The sequence below is a fragment of the Macaca nemestrina genome, chromosome 10 (assembly GCF_043159975.1).
Source record: "Macaca nemestrina isolate mMacNem1 chromosome 10, mMacNem.hap1, whole genome shotgun sequence".
Taxonomy (NCBI): Eukaryota; Metazoa; Chordata; class Mammalia; order Primates; family Cercopithecidae; genus Macaca; species Macaca nemestrina.
Genome location: NC_092134.1, coordinates 56,613,532 through 56,620,228, shown reverse-complemented (window position 1 = coordinate 56,620,228; position 6,697 = coordinate 56,613,532). Strand labels below are relative to the sequence as shown.

The 6,697-nt window shown below is 40.8% G+C and overlaps 1 pseudogene; it reads left to right on the top strand.

Annotated features, from left to right (window-relative positions):
• Nucleotides 1–3,791: 3,791 nt before the first annotated feature.
• On the top strand, nt 3,792–4,501 carry LOC105473324 (RWD domain-containing protein 1 pseudogene; annotated as a pseudogene).
• The last annotated feature ends 2,196 nt before the right edge of the window (nt 4,502–6,697 follow it).

Below are 6,697 nucleotides of genomic sequence, written 5' to 3'. Positions count from 1 at the left end.
ACCTCGGCCTCCCAAAGTGCTGGGATTACAGGCATGAACCACCGTGCCTGGCCAAAATTTACTCTTAATATCTTCCTCAACAGGAGTCTTGGCAGGGGTCCAGCATTGCCGAGTCAAGGCACTCAACACCGTAACTGTCGCCCTTTTCGTTCCTAAGGTAAGTGTATCTGAACCATGAAAGTGTCCTGGACTAGAATCAGGGGTTGGAGGAGAGTAAACACTAGTAGGTGGGACCAGTTCCTTCTTATTCATAACAGCCAAATCAGTGGCCTTTTTTCTTTTAAAGACAAAATGCAACGAAAGCCCAGTTTGTTCCCAATGTAGGTTTGGGTGAGTGATGTGTGGACATTAGTCCTGTAGTCCAGGGGTCATTCAGAAAAACATAAACGACCTTAAGTATATGTCAGCATAGAAGAGGCAAGCAGATAATAGGGAGAGGTGTGGAAAGGATGTGGGAGGTCACTGAGAGCATGTTTTGACTTTTTCACATTTTCCCCTAATTTATACACAAGGCTATAGCATAAAGCTTCTCTCAACTGCTTTAATTGCCTGATGGTAGCAATCTAAAAGGTCTATTTTTAATAAAAATTCATTTACTTCCTCTTACAGCTATGCATTAATTATAGCCAATTATAAAAATAGTTTCCTGACATTGTTGAATTGTCATAAAAAAGCTAGCAAATAGTGTATTTGACATTGGATCCGAGGGTTAATCTCAAAGCAACAAAAGTATGTCTTTCTGTCCAGTCATGACACATACTAGCATATATCAAATTCATGGCCTATTAGTTGTTGTCTACATATTTGATTTCAGGAATTGTTGATGCATCATTAGTTGTTTGCAAACCACCTAATGTGTAGATGTCTACAGACTCCCCATATATTAGAGATCCCACGTAGTCATTATGTTAACTCACTGTAAAGGGTTAACTCACCTACCTCTTAGGCTTCCTACGAGGATTAAATAAAATAATGTACATGAAGCACATGACTAGCCAGGAGTTTGAGACCAGCTTGGACAACGTGGCAAAAACTCATCTCTACAAAAATACAAAAAAACTTAGCCAGACATGGCTGCACACACGTGTAATCCCAGCTACTTGGGAGGCTGAGGCACGAGAACAGTCGGAACCCCGGAGGTAGAGGTTACAGTGGGCCAATATCATACCACTTCACTCCAGCCTGGGCAACAGAGCAAGAGTGTCTCAAAAAAAAAGTGGATTTAACATTTTAAATGTTCTTAGATTTGAGTAACCTTTTTTGGATCATACATGCCTTTGAAACTCTAATGAAAGCTGCAGACTTTCTCCCTTGAAAAAAAGTGCATACACATATAAGAAGGGCTTTCACTGATTGCTGTCTCAGTTGGGAGGAGGAGAGGGTCTTAAGCTTGTTCAGTCAAGCCTTTCTGATTTTCTCCACTTACCTCCCCACGTATGGGTGCTCAGGAGGTTCCTTTGGGCTTACAGGTGCCCTGGAAAATTGCAGACGGTGCGAGTCAAATGGCAAAGAGTAAAACCTAGTGGCACTGCTGCCACGACCACACCTTAAGCTCCTAAGGAGTAGTAAAATGATGGAGTGCTGCTGCAAAAGAGAAATTTGCTCTCAAATACAGAATGAGGCAAGGCTCTTGGTGTTGAGAGGTCTCTGATTCATGAGGCTCCTGAGGAATCTCGCTCTTGCGGGGGAATCTTCTTTTCTTCTCTGAGTGCATTTGCCATTTCCTGGAAGCAGGATGCATTCTCAGACAAGCTCACATCCAGCAATCCATACTCTTGCTCTCTTCCTACTTTAAAATATATACATTGTTGCTTCAAATACTCATTATTTCTTAACACAAAATCCCATTATCTTCTGTTTCATAAGGATATTGATGGCTCTTGAAGGCTGACCCCAAGTTATTAGCACTGATTCTCTTCACAAATGGGAACCGCTGTCTTCAAATTTCCTGGACAGAAGAAATTTTCACACACCTCCTCCTCCTCCTCCAACAAAAATATCAACAAAATAGGTCACACGTTACTTTTAAGGAAGCAAAGTTTAGAAATAAATCAGTTCTGCTAAGTCAGGTTAAACATTTTGATCTTGCTGGATTCTTGTACACATATAACTCTGTAAATGATTTTGGAGGTTTCAGGTTTTACACACTATACTATATTGTTATATAACAAATTATTTCAAAATTTACGTCTTAGAAAAATACTTATTTTCACATAGTTTTAGTGTGTCAGGAGACCAGGTGCCGTTTAAGCGGGTGGTCCTCGCTCAGAGTCTCTCATAAGCTCGTGGTTGAGAGGTCAGGTGCAGTTGCAGCCATCTAAAGGCTTGACTGGAGCTGGAGGATCCGCTTTTAAGGCAGCTCACTTTCATACCTGACAAGTAGTGTTGGTTCTTGGCAGGAGGTCTCAGTTTGTTGCCAGGCAGACCTCTCCACAGGGCTGCTTGAATGTCTTCATGATATGGCAGCTGGCTTCCCCAACAGCTACGGATCCAAGAGAGAACAAGGTAGAAACCGTGATGCCAGGCTGGGCGCGGTGGCTCAAGCCTGTAATCCCAGCACTTTGGGAGGCCGAGACGGGCGGATCACGAGGTCAGGAGATCGAGACCATCCTGGCTAACACGGTGAAACCCCGTCTCTACTAAAAAATACAAAAAAAAAAAAAACTAGCTGGGCGAGGTGGCGGGCGCCTGTGGTCCCAGCTACTCGGGAGGCTGAGGCAGGAGAATGGCGTGAACCCGGGAGGCGGAGCTTGCAGTGAGCCAAGATCCGGCCACTGCACTCCAGCCCCGGCGACAGAGCAAGACTCCGTCTCAAAAAAAAAAAAAAAAAAAAAAAGAAACCGTGATGCCTTTTATGCTCTGGACTCAAAGGTCACACACTATTCCCACAATATCTCATTGGTTCCACAGGTCAGCTCTACTCATGGTGGGAGGGTGCAAAGGCGTGCGTACCAGGAGACAAGAGTCACTGTGGGCCTTCCTGAAAGTTGACTACCACATATGCTAAATTATACATATTCTCTTTAATTCTCTGGTCTTGCTTTATCTATATCACTTTTAAAAATATGAGTGCAAAAAAACTGTCCTCACTTCACTTCAAATAGGATTGTAGAGTACTGTCAGGTGTGACTTGTCAATATAGCAAACCCTGTGCCTCATTCCAGCTCTAAGTAGTCAGTACTTATTTTGTCCACAACTCAATGAAACACAGAAATTTGTGAAATGGCTTATAGGAAAATCTTATAATTGATTAACTTGGTTAGAATTCAAAGTATTATGATTATTTATTTAGTTGAGTCAAATAATATGAGTGACAGTTTAAAACGTATCTCTATGTTGTGGTTAGTGATTCCAACATTTACACAGAACAAATGTTTAATAAATAATTGTTAAATTTTAGAACCAATAAGTGAATACAGAGCCGAGCACAGCGGCTCACGCCTGTAATCCCAACACTTTGGGAGGCCAAGGTGGGCAGATCGCCTGAGGTCAGGAGTTCGAGACCAGCCTGGCCAACATGGCGAAACCCTGTCTCCACCAAAAAAATACAAAATTACCTGGGCATGGTGACATGCGCCTGTAATCCCCAGCTACTAGGGGAGGCTGAGGCAGGAGAATCGCTTGAACCCGGGAGGCGGAGGTTGCAGTGAGCCGAGATCGCGCCATTGTACTCCAGCCTGGGCAACAAGAGCGAAACTCCATCTCGGGGAGTTTCGCGCTCTCCCGGCTGTCTCTGCTGCTGTGCGCCGCCTAGGTGTCCGGGCGATCCATTGGCAGCAGCAAGGGCCACGATGACAGACTACGGCCAGAAGCAGCACAGGAGTCCATCTACCCTGACTCCTTCATGGTATTATCAGAAAATCCACCCAGTTTCACCATTACTGTGACATCTGAGGCTGGAGAAAATGATGAAACTGTCCAGACTACCCTCAAGTTTACATACAGTGAAAAATACCCAGATGAAGTTCCCCTTTATGAAATATTCCCTCCGGAAAATCTGGAAGAGAATGATGTCTCAGACATTTTAAGATTACTAGCAGTACAGGCTGAAGAAAATCTTGGTATGGTGATGATCTTTACTCCAGTGACAGCTGTGCAAGAAAAATTAAATGATACAGTAGATCAGATAAAAACTAGAAGAGAAGAAGAAAAGAAAACAAGAAACAGAAGCAGAAAAGGTTGAAAAGCAATTATTCCATGGCATCCCAATTACAATAGAGAATTTCTTAAATTGGAAGGCCAAGTTTGATAAAGAATTCTTGGAACTTAAAAAGAAAAGCATAAAAGAAGAACGAGCAAGAAAAAATAAATTAAGTGGGAAACAACTACTTGAACAGATCATAATCTTGACACATCTGATATCCAGTTCTTGGAGGATGCTGGAAACAATGTGGAGGTGGATAAGTCTTTGTTCCAAGAAATGGATGACTTGGAGCTGGAGGATGATGAGGATGATCCGGACTACAATCCTGCTGACCCAGAGAGTGACTTAGCTGACTAATGGACATCCCCATCTGCAGAGAGGCTTAACTGCCACAGCATCTGTGGCTATGCTCAGAGGGTCTTGATTTTCCTTTCTTTTATTCTAAGAAAAATTATTTTCAGGAGAATATTCTTCTGATAGCTTTCATCATTGAACTTGACAAACTGACCTTAAAATTTCAAAAAAAAAAAAAATCAGTTTTGTTTCTACACACTAACAATGAACTATTTGAAAAGAAAAATTAAGAAAACAATCCCATTTATAATAGCATCAAAAAGAAAAAAATACTCAGGAATAAATTTAACCAAGGAGGCAAAAGGCTTGTATGCTGAAAATCATTGATGAAAGAAATGAAAGAAAACACAAATGGAAAGACATCCTGTGTTCATGGATTGGAAGAATTAATATTTAAAAAGTGTCTATTCTACTGAAAGTGATCTATAGATTCAATGCAATCCTATTCAGTGGTGTTTTTTATAGAAATAGAAAAAAAAAATCCTGAAATTCATATGGGACCATAAAAGACCCTGAATAGACAAAACACTCTTGAGAAAGAACACAGAGGCATCACATTTCCTGATTTTAAAATACATCTCAAACCTATAGTAATTAAAACAGTATGGAACTGGCATAAAAACAGACATACAGGCCAATGGAACAGAATAAAGATCTTCAAAGTAAACCCACACACATACTGTCAACTGGTCTTTGACAAGGATGCTAAGAGTACACAAAGGGGAAAGGACATTTTATTCAACAAATGGTGCTGGGAAAAGTGGATATCCATATGCAAAAAGGATGACATTGGACCCTTATCTTGCACCATACAAAAAAATCAACTTGAAATAGATTAATGACTGAAATTTAAAATATAGAACTATAAAACTGTAAAACACTTAGAAGAAAACATAGGTGAAAACTGCATGACATTGGGCTTGGCAACAATTTCTTGGATACTACAGCAAAAGCACAAGCAACAGAAGCAAAATTAGACAAGCAGAATTAAATTGAATTAAAAAGCTTCTGCACAGCAAAATAAACAGTCAGCAAAGTGAGGAGGCAATCTACAGAATGGGAGAAAATATTTGTAAATCATGTATATGACAAGGGATTAATATCCAAACTATTCAAGGAACTCCTACAACTCAAGAGCAAAAACTCTCAGATAATCCAATTAAAAATGGGCAAAAGACTTAAGTAAAAATTTCTCCAAAGAAGAAATACAAATGACCAGGTATATGAAAAGATGCTCAACATCACTAATCATCAGGGAAATGCAAATCAAAACCACAGTGAGATATCACTTCACACCTACTAGGATGGCTATTATGAAAAAAATAAAAACAAAAAACATAAGGGTTAGCAAACATGTGGAAAAACTGGAACCTTTGTACACTGTAATGTAAAATGGTTCAGCAGCTATGGAAAATGGTATGATGGGTCCTCAAAAAATTAAAAATAGAACTACCATATGATCCAGCAATTCACTTCTGTTTATATATTCAAAAGAATTGAAATTGGGATCTCAAAGACATAAAACATTCTCATGTTCATTGCAGCATTATCACAATAGCCAAGATATGGAAACAAACTAAATGTCTATTGATGGATGAATGGATAAAGTGTGGTATATACACACAATGGGATATTATCCAGCCTTTAAAAATAAGGAAATTCTGCCTTATGTGACAACATGGATCAACCCCGAGGACATTATGCTAAGTGAAATAAGCCACTCACTGAAGGCCAAAGGTGAGGTATCTAAAATAGTCAAACTGATAGAAACAGTAGAATGGAGGTTGCCAGGGGCAAGAGTAGGATATGGGGAGGTGCTGTTCAATGAGTATGACGCTTCAGTTATATAAGATGAATAAGGTCTAGAAATCTGCTGCACACCATTGTGTCTATGGTTAACAATACCATATTGTGCACTTAAAAATTTAAGAGAGATCGGCCTGGCGCGGTGGCTCATGCCTGTAATCCCAGCACTTTGGGAGGCTGAGGCGGGCGGATCACGAGGTCAGGAGATTGAGACCATCCTGGCTAACGGTGAAACCTCATCTCTACTAAAAATAAAAAAAATTAGCCAGGCGTGATGGCAGGTGCCTGTAGTCCCAGCTACTCAGGAGGCTGAGGCAGGAGAATGGTGTGAACCTGGGAGGCGGAGCTGGCAGTGAGCCGAGATTGCACCACTGCACTCCAGCCTGGGCAACA